The sequence below is a fragment of the Staurois parvus genome, unplaced genomic scaffold (genome assembly GCF_062004578.1).
Source record: "Staurois parvus isolate SC_StPar_1 unplaced genomic scaffold, SC_StPar_1.0 ptg000207l, whole genome shotgun sequence".
Taxonomy (NCBI): Eukaryota; Metazoa; Chordata; class Amphibia; order Anura; family Ranidae; genus Staurois; species Staurois parvus.
The window spans coordinates 882,486-896,809 of record NW_028318003.1 but is presented as its reverse complement, the minus strand read 5'-3'; the positions used below and the strand labels follow the sequence as shown (position 1 = coordinate 896,809).

Here is a 14,324-nt window from a genome sequence, read left to right as displayed (position 1 = left end):
TCCTCACGCTGTGACAGCTTGAGTAAAGTGCAGCTGATAACCGGCAACTGTATTTACCCGGTGACCTGCTGTGTCATTGGACACAGCTAATCATATGATAAAAGGCCACTGTGATTGACCGTTTACCATATGACGTGATCAGCTGTGTCTGTAGAACACAGCGATCACCGGCGGCGTGCAGGGAGGTATGTTCTGGAATGACGTCCATGGACGTCGTCCCAGAACTAGATAACCTCGCTGTATCCTTCCTTCAGCTATAGTGCGGTTGAGAACTGGTTAAGCTGGCCCTGTGTTATACAGTGTTCTTATTCAATTTCCGTTAGATCTAGTGCAAGGGCCAGCCTGATTGCAAACAAATTGAAAGTGTTTAGGTTTGACCTCATATTATATGGTTTTGCTAAATCTAAAGGAAAATTGTACAAGAAAATTGTATAATGTATGGCCATCCTAATTCTGTGATTAGCGATGAGCTAAGTATGTTCAGATCCTAGTCCAAACCCACCTGAGCAAGCCCTCCACAAAGCTGTCATTGCGATCAGGACATTCCCTGCCCTGCAGCCACACTTATGTGATTGACATGTATATACACGGCTGTGGGGCAGGGAATGCCTTGGCTCATCCCTATCTGTAATGTTGAAGACATTGCACATCTTACTAAAGTGCTTCTTCACTGGTAATGAGTGTCTGTCAGGAATATACCCCAGCATCTATGCAGTCACCGTGTACTCCGGGTGGAGTTGGTGTCTTTTGACGTCACAAGTTGCTGTCTAGTTAGTCAGCGGTGTTTCTGTAAGTGTATTGATTGCTTTGGTATATTTTTTTCTATGCACTTTTAATAAAATACTTTTATATACTATATTATAAGGGCTTCTTTCCCTGTCCTGTTTGAGATCCATCCAGCCTGGGACCACCTGGAGCTATAAATCTCGACTGGTGGGGAGTGAGCTGTGCCTGGAATGAGAGATCCATCCAGCCCGGGATGGCTTATACTCTACATGCCTCTGAGGCTATACATTTGGGTAAGTGTAGTACTTACCTCCAGGTGGTGGGTTCTGTATTCCTAGCTCCTACAAATTGGATTCTAGAAGTGACAGTTGTAGCACCCTCCTAGTGTAGTGTAGGCTGCTAAAATTAGCTAGCTCCTCTGTAACCAGACGAGCAGGGTTGATTGTTTTAGGGCTGCTTGTGGGCGGGTCGCCCTGTGCATGCGGGGTTACCTGCCCTTTTTTCCTGTATGCACTCAACAATGCCTGGGACCAGGTGGGGCCTCATTCATGTGAAAGTCAACATTAAGGTGGAACCCCCGCTTAGAGATGATACATACACTGTGTGCACTTGTGTGACCTACAGAGTCCCTTCGTATCGAGTCCTGTCCCATGTCGCTACACACCTTCACCTTGTGAACGTTGCATTTGGGAGAGACACTGCTGAGCTTGTGTCCTCTCTACCAGTCCAGCGTAACTCAACCACCTCACTCCCAATGACAGAATGGGGTCCCAACATGCACTATAATGAACTCCTCTCCTGTGCCATGCAGCTAGATACCTGGGGGCATTGTACTGCGGATTTGGTCTTGGTTACTTTACAGGGGAACCAACCGCTAGGGAGGGAGCCAGACCACCAAACCCCTCACTACTGAAAGTCCTGTCATCTATGCCAGGTACTGCTGTTGACCGGCTGCTATACTTTCCCACCAGTTCATGGTTACAAACTACACTCCTCCGACTCTGCTGCCAAGTAACCCCCTTTTCTGTGATGGCCTTCCACTTGTACCACGTGTGTGCGTTACAGGCCCTGTTCTTCTAGATATGCCAGTTACTGTCATGCACTTAGATGACTTCAGACCAGGCTTTTCAATGGTTAAGGAAACTTTACTCAAAGAAAGAGAAGAGAGTGGTGCCAGACTAAGTGCAGCATTAATTGTGGTTCATTTATTGCAAGGTAAACAATTGGCAACTCACTAGAAGTAAAAACATAGAGAGCATGTCACCCTGGACGATGTCCTGTGGCAATCCCGGGAGCCAGTGGAGGACAAATGGGAGTCCTTGCATCCAACTGGCAGCTGGAACAGATCTCCTAGGTCTTCTGGAGCGGCTGGGGCAGCTATCAATGTAAACGGAGTAGCTAGTGGTGATACTTTTCATAGCTGCCACTATGGGGTGGCCTGGAGGGTGGTTTAAGTCCTTATGTACCTTAGGAAGGTGATAGAAATAAGGTGTTTTGTAGATATCTCTGCAAAAAAAATCAGCTTCTAGTTTGGATAGTATCCCATTATGGGTGGCATTTGTGACATACTCTTTCCATTTTTGGATGATGGATTGAACAGTGCTCCATGAGATGTTCAAAGCGTGGAGTATTGTTTATAACCTAACCCTGCTTTAAAAGCCACAACTTTATCCCTGACCTGTCTGGCATGTTCCTTGGCCTTCATGATGCTGTGTGTTTACTAACGTTCTCTAACAAACCTCTGAGGGCTTCACAGAACAACTGTATTTATACTGAGATGAAATTACACACAGGAGGACTCTATTTACTAATTAGGTGACTTCTGAAGGCAATTCGTTCCACTAGATTTTAGTTAGGGGTAGCAGAGTAAAGGGGGTTGAATATAAATGCACACCACACTATTCTGATAATTATTTGTAAAAAATGTTTAAAACCATTTATCATTTTCCTTCCACTTCACAATTATGTGTCACTTTGTGTTGGTCTATCACATAAAATCCCAATAAAATACATTTACGTGTTTGGTTGTAACATGACAAAATGTGGAAAATTTCAAGGGGTATGAATACTTTTTAAAGGCACTGTAAATAGTGCATTTTATATAAAACTATATAGATCAGACAAAAATGAGGGAGAAATGAGGAGGAAGGAGGGACAGGAGGTCCCTCGAAATCAGGAACAGTTGGAAGCTATGCATTTACCTACCTTGTGACGCCTGACCGTAAAACTCCCAGGACGTTGCTAAGAGAAGCCTAACTGTTACTGTTCTTATTCACCATCACAGGAGTGAGCTCGTTCTCTGATTCTAACCTTCTCACGTGTTCTTTCTCTCCTCTGATGCAGTAGCTCTGAGCTCCGTTTTGTGATGGTGGAGGTAACAGCTGGGCTTCCCTTAGTAACATCCTAGCAACATCCTGGGAGATTTCCAGTCAGGCTTCATGAGATATGTAAATGACCTACAACCATAGCAAGGGTATTGTTCAACTCTGGTCACAGCTGTACAGTTTGTTTGAACTAGGCCTTTAAAGTATAACTAAAGGCAAATGTTTTTAGTTTCGGATAAAGTGGAGAGGAATTAGAACGTCTGTCAGTTTTTATTGCTGTTTTTACTCTGGGAAGGGGATTCCTCCTCTCTATTTTGTCCTGTTTACTATTATTATTGAAAGTGAAAATAAAAGAAAATCCTAAATTTTGCGTTGTCTCCAGAAAGGTAATAGAGGAAACATGTTCCAATGAGGACACTGGTTCTGGTGACCTGGGGGTCGCCCAGGGATTCCCTTAATTTGCAGGGATTTTCTCTCACTTCCTGTTTGGCTCTGGGACAGGAAGTGAAGGAAAATCTTCCCAACAGAAAACAGATAGAAAGTAAAAATCTGTCAGGGGTTATAACTCTCCCTTGCTCTATCCAAAATGAAAAAAAGTTTTGTCTATAGTTGTACTTTAAAGAAAACAAACGAACAAGTATTTGGTGGGGAAAGAAATACATAGCGAGGAAACATTTTACAGATAAAAGAAAATATGTGAACGCTCATTAACTCATGTGAGTTTAATCTGCATCCACCTGCTGCAAACACATTGCAAATCCGGCAATGTAGCCAATGGCTTCTCATAATCAAACTCTGGTTTAGCAGGCACTTTGTTCAAGACTCCAGAATTGTTACTATTTAGGCAATTTGAATCAATCCACGACAAAATGGCCGCAACCGTAGCCCTACTTTGAAGCAAATGAGGACATTGTTTGAACTGCCTTTGATACACGGTTTGAACTCTTTCAAACGGAAAGAGAATCGTGCTGCTGCTGACGTCAGGCCAGCCTGTCCATTGGCTGGCCTGTGTTCGCCACTAGAGGTCCACCCCGCGCCTTGTTGTGTGCTATGAGGGCGAACGCTTCGGATGGAGCAGCATTTGAACGTCATTCACCGGAAGCCGTTATCGGATAGGGAAGTTGCAAATGTACCGGGAAGCGGCTGTGGTATGTGACCTCGTGACTGTAGTGGCCGGCTCTCTAGCGGCTGCGCAGGCTCTGCCTGTAGTGTACGGAGCCTGGTGGAGGGCGGTGGGGTGGAAGAGTGTGGAATGTCCGGTGTGCACATGTCCTGGACGGTGATGGCGGAGACGGGTGACTCCACAGCTGGTGAGGAAGTGCAGAGTCCAGGAAGTGAGGTGGTGCCCCGAGGGCTCTCCGTGTCCTGGACTCTACACCCCTCCCCCCCAAATCTGATATATTGAACACCATAGAAACCACCCCACACCCCTTACTGTGTAATTCTCATTCTGGAAGTCTTCCTATAGCCCAGCTGGGTTCTGTGTAACCACTTGTCTGCTGTGTGTATACATTCTAGAGGGGAGCGGTTATACCATTGCAGGTGACCATGACCTGAGTGGCTCTACAGCCACCTGATCTCTACAGCTTGGAAGCCCCCCCCCCCCCACTCCTTGCCCTTTCTGGGCTCTCCCGTTGCACTAGGGAGCCCATGACCATTGTAGTCGGGCTGGCTGCCTACAGAGGAGAGGGAGGGGCAGACTGACAACTCATGGGGGCCCTGTGTCCTTGCCCAAACTCAAAAAAGCCTATGAAAAAGGTACCAGGGGCATCTCAAGGGGCCCTTTACTGGCCACGGGCCCTCAGGCAGTGCCCGAGTTTCCAAATGGTCAGTCCCCCCTGGGGAGGAGCTTTCTTTCCCCTGTGACAAATGAAGCCGGTAGCGGCAAAGATTTTGTCCCTTTCGGTTTCTGTGCTGTTTCCCTGGCTGGAAAACCTCTGATCAAATTGGTATAAAGGGTCTTAACAGAACCCAGATCTCTGTATATAGAGTACATGTCGCTGCCAAAAAAAGTTGAATTGGAAAAAAAAAATGTAAAGTGGTATTAAAGGCAATAAAAAAAAAACCACATAAACGTGTGATACTGCTGTGTGCAGTGGGTTTTCACAGAGCAGCCCTGATTTTCGTCTTCCCGAGTCCCCGGTCAGTGCTCCTAGCTGCTCCCTCCTGCCGAGTGCCTCCACAGCAAGCAGCTTGTTAAGGGGGCACCTGATCAGGCTAACTGCCAAGCCGCTGCTCTATGTGTCAATTTGCACACATGGCTGTGGCTCACCCCCACTCCCCCTCTTCTCATTGGCTCACCCCCACCCCCCCTCTTCTCATTGGCTCACTGGCTGTGATTGACCCGGTGCTGTCTCAGCCAATGAGGAGGGAGATTCCCCAGCAGCCAAGGCTCTTGTGCACATTGTTGGATCGCAATGAGGTTCAGGTCAGTATTAAGGGGGGGGGCTGCTGCACACAGATGTTTTTGTACCTTCCTGCATAGATTGCATGAAGGTAAAAAACCTTGAGCCTTCACAACCACTTTCAAATTGTAAATAAAAATTAGAGTCATAGTTCACCTTTTCCAACAAAACAACTGCCTGTGCAGATAAGGGGCATCTGTAGATGAAAACAAACTGTGCAGCTCTGTTCAGTTGAATAATGCTTGCTATAGGAGCAGGCCAGTTACGTACAGTACTGTGCAAGGTGAACCTTGATATAGGAGCATGCCAGTTACGTACAGTACTGTGCAAGGTGAACCTTGATATAGGAGCATGCCAGTTACGTACAGTACTGTGCAAGGTGAACCTTGATATAGGAGCAGGCCAGTTACGTACAGTACTGTGCAAGGTGAACCTTGATATAGGAGCAGGCCAATTACGTACAGTACTGTGCAAGTGGAACCTTGATATAGGAGCAGGCCAATTACGTACAGTACTGTGCAAGGTGAACCTTGATATAGGAGCAGGCCAATTACGTACAGTACTGTGCAAGGTGAACCTTGATATAGGAGCAGGCCAATTACGTACAGTACTGTGCAAGTGGAACCTTGATATAGGAGCAGGCCAATTACGTACAGTACTGTGCAAGGTGAACCTTGATATAGGAGCAGGCCAATTACGTACAGTACTGTGTAAGTCGAACCTTGATATAGGAGCAGGCCAATTACGTACAGTACTGTGCAAGTGGAACCTTGATATAGGAGCGGGCCAATTACGTACAGTACTGTGCAAGTGGGACCTTGATATAGGAGCGGGCCAATTACGTACAGTACTGTGCAAGGTGAACCTTGATATAGGAGCGGGCCAATTACGTACAGTACTGTGTAAGTCGAACCTTGATATAGGAGCAGGCCAATTACGTACAGTACTGTGCAAGGTGAACCTTGATATAGGAGCAGGCCAATTATGTACAGTACTGTGCAAGGTGAACCTTGATATAGGAGCAGGCCAGTTACGTACAGTACTGTGTAAGTCGAACCTTGATATAGGAGCGGGCCAGTTACGTACAGTACTGTGCAAGTGGAACCTTGATATAGGAGCGGGCCAATTACGTACAGTACTGTGCAAGGTGAACCTTGATATAGGAGCAGGCCAATTATGTACCTCATGAAGACTGACCTGAAAACGCCCAGGATGTTGGTAAGTAAGGCCCAGCTCATGACAGGAATGAGCGCTTTCTCTGATTCAAATCCTATCACATGCGTTTTCGTTTCCCTCCACCAACAACCTGTGATGGTTCAGGTGAACAATAAGAGCTGGGCCTCTCTTACCAATGTCCTGGGAGTTTTCCAGTCCGGCTCCAGTGAGGTACATAAACAGCCCACACCTATAACAAGGGCATTAGTCAACTTTAGTCAGAGCCACACAGTTTTGTTTTTTTTTTTTGTTTTTTATCTACAGATGCATAGGCAGTTTTTTGGTAAAGGTGAACTAACCCTTTAAAGCACCCCTCACCCCCTGTGCTGGAAATGCAAATGCGCATATAGGTCCGGCAATATGTAAACAGTGTTTGGACTTTACATGAGAGGTATCACACGTCAGATTTAGAGCAATCATTCTTGCTCCAGAGCTCATGTTTAAAGCGATTTCTAAAGGTTCATTTTTTTTAATTTTTTTTTAAATAACAAACATGTCTGTACTTACCTGCTGTGTTCAGTGGTTTTGCACAGAGAAGCCTGGATCTGCCTCTTCTCGGGTCCCCCGCAAGCTCTCCTGGCTCCTCCTTTCTGTCGGGTGCCCCCACAGTAAGCAGCTTGCTATGGGGGCACCCACTGCTCTGTGTGTCCATTCACACACGGAGCTGCAGCTTGACCCCGTCCCCTCTCTCTCCTTATTGGCTGACTAGCTTTGATTGACAGCAGCGGGAACCAATAGCTTCCGCTTGCTGTTTCAGCCAATGAGGAGGCAGAGACCCGGGGCAGCAGAGGCTGTCATTCATATTGCTGGATCGTGATGAGGCTCAGGTAAGTATTGAGGGGGCTGGGGCAGCTGCTGCACACAGGTTTTTTTACCTTCATGCATAGAATGTACGAAGGTAAAAAACCTTGAGCCTTTACAACCACTTTAACTCTAAACTGGTGACCTGTAAAGGCTTTTAGAGCTTCACCTATGGATCATTTTTGGTACAATTGTTTATTGCCATTTCACAGGCATGCTCAGTTTGAAATCTTGACATGTTTGTTGTCTCTTTACTTGGCTTAACGTCATCTTTTATATTTTAGCAAATATTGGGTATTGTGTTGATGTGCACTAAATGCATTTAGCTGTATTTTTTCCTGAACATTTGTGCTTAATAAGTAGCCGTGTAAATAATGTGTGACATAAAAATATTATTTTACAGAACCTCTGCTATCAGGAAATGTATAGTGTTTGGGGTTCTAAGTAATTTTCTAGCAAAGAATGCTGATTTTAACGTGTGTGAGAAATGCCAAAATTACCCTGGACAGCAAATGGTTAAGAGTTCACACACATGGACATTTTCAGGCATGTAGTGTAAGTTTCCTGGCACTTCCCGTGCCCGGGGTGCCCCATATAGCCTGTATATAGCCCCCATATGGCTGTACTCTTACCCATGCATGCCCACAAGATGTATTTCCTGAATACACAGAACTTTTTTGTTTGCAAAATACATCTGATGTGCATATAAATGCCAACTGAAAGAAGCATCTGGGTTTAAAACACTATAGCCATTCATTTGTGTGGTAGACTATAGATAGACGACACCTATGTGTGCAGGAAAGCATCGAAAATGTACACTATGCATATAAAGTGCCTACAGATGTTCATGAGCATGAATGCTGATTACATCAAAGCAAAAGGTCCTGCAGTTTTCCTTTAGTAGGAGTGTGGCAAGGTATAATTCCGTCAGCAGAGCAGAAGTATTGCAGTTGTGGCATGTGTATACGGCCACTACCCTTCTAGATAAAGGGGGGGGGGGGCAGGGGGTGGTAAACCTGCAGCTCAAGTGTGGGGGTTATACCACCTACCAACTACTAGTGTAAAAAGCCCCAGCTGTGTTAGACTGTAGCTTGGCCATAAGCATGTTTTGATGCATCTGGAATGTAATTAGCCATTTTAATTTGAAAGTGGAACTGAAGCCAATTTTCAACAGACTGCAAGCAGGCAGGCTATTATCGCAGTATTGCAATGTCTTTTTTGTGACAAAATACATCTACCTGCCTGCCCGCTGTCTTCTACATGTACACTGAGTTGGGCATGCACAGCTCAGCTTACATTGCCGCACAGTCTCTGTCTGGCGTGATGACTGACTCCTTTGCATGCGCAGGAGTTACATCATGCCACACCGGTCAGTGGAGATGCCTACAGACTGACACCAGGGAATAAGATGCAGACGAGTGGCTTGGAGCGATAGAGAAGATGTACTGTACGTAAAATGCCTTCAGTTCTGCTTTAAAGTTGGTATAAAGCCTAAACATTGTTTACTTTAATGCATTACATTCATTAAAGTGATTCTAAAGGCTTGTTTTTTTTTTTAAAGAAAAAATAACAAGCATGTCTATACTTACCTGCTGTGTGCTGTGGTTTTGCACAGAGCAGCCTGGATCCGCCTCTTCTTGGGTTCTCCGCAAGCTCTCCTGGCTCCTTCTTCCTGTTGGGTGCCTCCACAGCAAGCAGCTTGTTATGGGGGCACTCAGTGCTCTGTGTGTGAATGGACACATGTAGCCATGGATCAGCCCCTCCCCCTCTCTTTTCTCACTGGCTGTGATTGACAGCAGTGGGAGCCAATGGCTCCTGCTTCTGTCCCAGCTAATAAGAGGGAGTCCAAGGATAGCTTAGACTCCAGTGCACATCGCTGGGTTGAGAGCGGGCTTAGGTGAGCATTAGGGGGGTCTGGGGGTGATGCTGCACACAGAAGGTTTGTAGGCATAGAATGCATGAAGGTAAAAACCCTTGAGCCTTTAAAACCACTTTAATGTAAATAATATTTAGGCATCAGTATTACCCCTCACTCCCCCCTCCCCCCCATCTTGTACTTCTCTGAACCCTCAGTTGATCCAGCGCTGTTGCATTTACAATCACTTTAAATTGAATGCTCATTAGAGCTCACATGACTCCACATACCACATTCAGAAGTGAAACACAGGCAGTGTACTGCTGCAGCAACCTGTGAGAAGCAATATCTAAAGCCTGCAGTTCAGCAAGAAAATGTACATGTCCTGAAGTGTCTGAATGTGTGATCTCTGTGTCATCAGGGTGCCTCTGATACAGTACAGAAATGTCAGGAGAGAAACACTGACAGCAGGCTTACAATGCAGCGAGTGTTTCCAGGCGGGAATGCTAACAGTTAAGCTACTAGAGAGTGGTGCTACTCTGATGTAGGTGCCGGGTAGGGGGGTTGCTGTGGCTCAAAAATCAGATCCAGTGTTGCATCTGATACCTTTTTTTTTTCTATTTAGCCGATATGTATACTGATATCTCTTCTCCCTTTATATCTGCAGCAGGCAGGGAGTTTTTAAGTACACTTATTAGAGATTTCTGCCTGTGTTTAGTATGTGGTGTGCGTATCCCAGTTGTGCTTCATCGTTATCACCCTGTCACATGACACCCTGATGGAGTCTACTAGCATCCATTCCAGCACGCATTGTGCCGGCATGTTCCACTGTTGTCACTGTTAGGTAGCCAGGTTAGCACAGTGATGTCCAGCCAAAACTTACATGTGCACATCAAGTGGCTGAAAGGGTTGGAGAAAACCAGCAATGGTAATTGTTTATGCACATTGCTTTGGCTAACTAAATGTCATTCATTTAGGGCCTGTTCACGCTATGTTGCTCTGAACCAATGCATTAAGACGGCTCATTCATTTTGAATGAAATGGTAGCACACCTTATTTCAACTAAAATCGGAGAAGCGTAATTTGTTGTTCAAAGCACACCATGAGGTTTATGCATGAAAAGTTTCTGAACAAACGAAACTTGCTGTATTCTTTGTAATTCTCATAGGATTGCAAATACTATCTAATGGCCACAATGTGTTTTGTTATTTTCCTTTCCTGATTGGGATATTTAAATTCTGCTACCCCATTATGGCTTCTGGATGATGCTTACAATCACAAAGAATCTGGCAAGGTTTGTTGGAGCTGTTTTGATTTGTGTAAAATTCTTTCAGCATACTTTGTATAAACAAACCCCATTGTGAGCTGAACCATACTGTACAGTGCACTGTACCATGGTGCATGCGTTGCAGTAACTGACAGTAGAACACTCCCCTTAGCACCCTACTGACAGTAGAACACTCCCCTTAGCACAATGGATAGATTTAAGTGAGCCCTTAGAGTTGCATCTGCTTTAAATTTAAGTGAAGCTATACCCTCCAATACTCGTCTCCCCTCCAACAATACCACATCTGTGAACTTCCTTGCTGATATTTTCTCTCTGATTTCTGGAATCATTAGCCATCTTTTTTGAATAGGATGTTGTAACTACTGTGCATGAGCAGCTCGGTGTGTACGCTAAAGCAGTGTTTCTCAAGTAATAGGTCGCAACCAGGGGTGGAATGGGCAAGTTCCCCCCCAGGCCTCCCTGATGCTTCAATAAAATGGCCGATGCCCTGACAACATGGCTTAATAAAAAATGCCGGCCTTAACATTTCTATTCTTGTGGACAGACGGTCCCATTAGGGTGGTGTGCACGGTGTACTTAAAAAGCAGTCCCACGGCCCTCGCGCTCATTTCTCCTTCCTCTGCGGAAGCGCTGGGAGGAAGTGACATATAACTATACTTCCAGCCAGGGAAGAAAAGCACCACTAGACGCCGGGTACTTCTCCTGGGTTATGGCAGGGTGATGGAGAGCACATTTTGAAAGTAGTGAAAGAAAACAGGAAAGCGATTGTGATTGGGGGGGGACTGAAAGTGTGCATGAAAGGGGAAGGCATGAAAAGGGGGTCAAGGTGGGTGTGAAAATGGGATAGAAAAATAGCATAAAAGGAGAAAGGAAGAGGGGAATTAAAGTGTGGACTAAAGCAGGGCATGGAAGGGGGGATTGAAGGCGTGCATGAAATTAATGGGGGGGGGGGCACTTAAAACCCTCCCACAAATATTACACAAACTATATTGTTTATTTAAAAAGCCATTGGAGACATTAATACTCCTAATTTAGTGTGCCTTTGCGAGATTGAGAGGTAGAGAAGACATTGCTCAGCTTATACTGCACAATTTGTTTTATACAATAAATTAGTGTTTCTGAAATTCAATTATTTTTGGGTCACAACTTAATGACTAAGGACAAATGTGGGTCCTGACGTTCCACAGGTTGACAACCACTGCTCTAAAGCACCTTGGGAAGAGGAAGGTAAGAATCAATTATTGCAGAAAACAAATAGTAGGGGATCAATTCACTAAAGGTTACCGTATGCGATAACACGGTCACATGACTCATTTGCATAAATGATCGCATGAGATAAAAGTAAATTCTTCAAAATATCGATTGTGAGGTAAATATTGCACATTTTGTTAAAATAATGATTTATCTCTTTTTTTTTGCAGTATTTATCTCACTAAAGTCAATTCATTAACCGCTTCCTGTCCGCCATGTAGCAGTAATACGTATGTATACGTGATTTTGCATTTCTGGGTAGGGGGCATGCGCTGCTAGTCGCGGCCTTGGTTGTCAACCACCGGGTCTGGCCGGTGATTACTCACCAGCACCCAGTGATCGAGGAGCATTACCGACAGAGGGAGAGAACTGTATGTAAACAATACAGCTCTCTTCGCTTCAGCTCCTGCACACTGTTTTGCATGGCTCTGCATAGCAGAACCATGCAAATCAGTGTGCTTACAGTTGAAAGCACACAGTTTAGCCCTTTGATTGCCCCACAGGTTAACCTCTTCCTGCCCAGTGCCAATAGTACAGTGTCAGTGCTTCTTATTAACACTGATCACTGTATTGGTGTCACTGGGGATGTCTGAGTGACACCAAGTCAGTTCCCCCCATTGTCAGAATGCCCGCCACAGTCCCGCTATAAGTCGCTGATCGCCGCTATTACTTGTATAGAAAAAAAAAAGAAAAAATCCTAGTATATATATCACCATTTGAAAATGCTATAACTTTCACATAAACCAATTAATTTACATGTATTGGGATTTTTTTTTAGCAAATACATGTAGAAGAATTTTGGCTTAAATTTATGATGAAATTTGATTATTTTTTAATTTGTTTTTACTGGACATGTTTAATAGCAGTCAAAAATATAGATTTTTTTTTTTTTTTAATAGTGCAAAAAAAAACCTCACAGGCAATAAAATATCACCAAAAGAAAGCTTAATTCGTGGGGAAAAAAAGGATGCAAATTTAATTTGGGTGCAGCGTTGCATGACTGCGCATTTGTCAGTTAAAGTAACGCAGCGCCATAACACAAAAAATGGCCTGGTCAGGAAGGGGGGTAAATCCTCTGGAGGGCAAGTGGTTAAAAAACACACATTTGTTATTTATCACCTGGTATTTGCTGGCGGTATTTAGAAATGTACAAAATAACAATTAGAGGAACTCTGCACTGACCAGACCGTGAAAAGTATACAATGTATCAATGTGAAAATGTTCTCCTCTGAGCTCAGGAATGAAATAGACTGTAACATTTCATCAGAGGGAGATCACTTTGTAAATGAAAGCACACTACAATGTTTTCCTACTTTCTCAGTATTAGCCAGGGTTCACATATATGCGGTGCGGTATATGGCATGTGATTCGCACAGGAACTGCACCGCATACATTTTGTATGGCTCTTTTCGCACCGTACCTACACCAAATACGTGTAGGAACTTTTTTTTGGGTCCGCACTAGAATTGGATCACATAGGTATTCACACCTATGCGATCCGATTCTGCACATCACACCACTTTTTGCGGACCACTTTCGGGGTATGTTGTTAACTTAACATACACACCCACAGCGGTTTGCATGAACGGGGTGCGATTCTGATGCGGTGCGGAATGCGCACTGAAAACGCTGCAAATTCCACACCGCATCAGTGTGAACCAGGGCTTAATGTGAGCAATGTTAGCCTGAAAAAACACCAAAAATAACACAAACTTTAAGTGCTAAATATCGCAAAACATAATTATTTAACACATTTGGTAAATAACGCATGTTTTTTAGTGCATTGACTACTTTTTAAATAAATACTGCTCTAGTTTTTTTAACTCAAAAATGAATGCTGTATTTATCTCTTAGTAAATTGACCCCAATGTCTCTTCTGCAATAAAGATCCTTCCTGCGCATAAGTTTTTAATTGCACGGGTAATGTACACTTTAAACTTTCCAGGCAGACTTTTCTGTTAATACAGTGTACCAAAAAGTTTCTGTAAAATAATAATCATCCCCTTTTTTTATATGTTTACTAATCAGGATTTAAAATACTTACAAATATTTTGAATGCTCACCTGTACACGCATGAGGCTTCATGCACTCTGGACGTTTTCTTTACTCTCCTAGAAGCATTTCCTGCTGGCAACAGTATTTTGGCAAAAAACAAAACAAAACACCTGACGCTTGTAAAAGTATGTAATGTTAGGCATTTGGGCATGAATTCATTTATTGGGCAGAATAAAAATTCTGTTCATTTAAGTGAATTAACACTCAAGCACTAAACGCCTAGACTTAACTCGTGTTTATACGCGTCATTTTTTTTCTTCCAAAACTCTGCTACTCCTGGGCGCCCTGCCAGTGGGTTTTATTTTCCTACCTCTAAACGCCTCAAAGTTTGTGTACATGGACACATAGGCTACCATGCAGGGGAGTTTAGAGGCAGAGAAAAAAAAAACAGACGGCCCCTAGGA

General features: G+C 44.2%; 1 protein-coding gene across 3 annotated transcripts in view; it reads left to right on the top strand.

The window, feature by feature from the left end:
* Window positions 1-4,043: 4,043 nt before the first annotated feature.
* The window catches only part of ZSWIM9 (zinc finger SWIM-type containing 9), a 47,723-nt gene continuing 37,442 nt past the window's right edge, over window positions 4,044-14,324 (top strand). For 2 of the 3 annotated variants that reach the window (XM_089678535.1, XM_089678533.1), the window contains exon 1: window positions 4,044-4,198. The gene's annotated coding sequence lies outside the window, so the exon portion shown is untranslated. The remainder of the gene's footprint in view (window positions 4,199-14,324) is intronic. The other variant, XM_089678534.1, reaches the window with a different exon arrangement.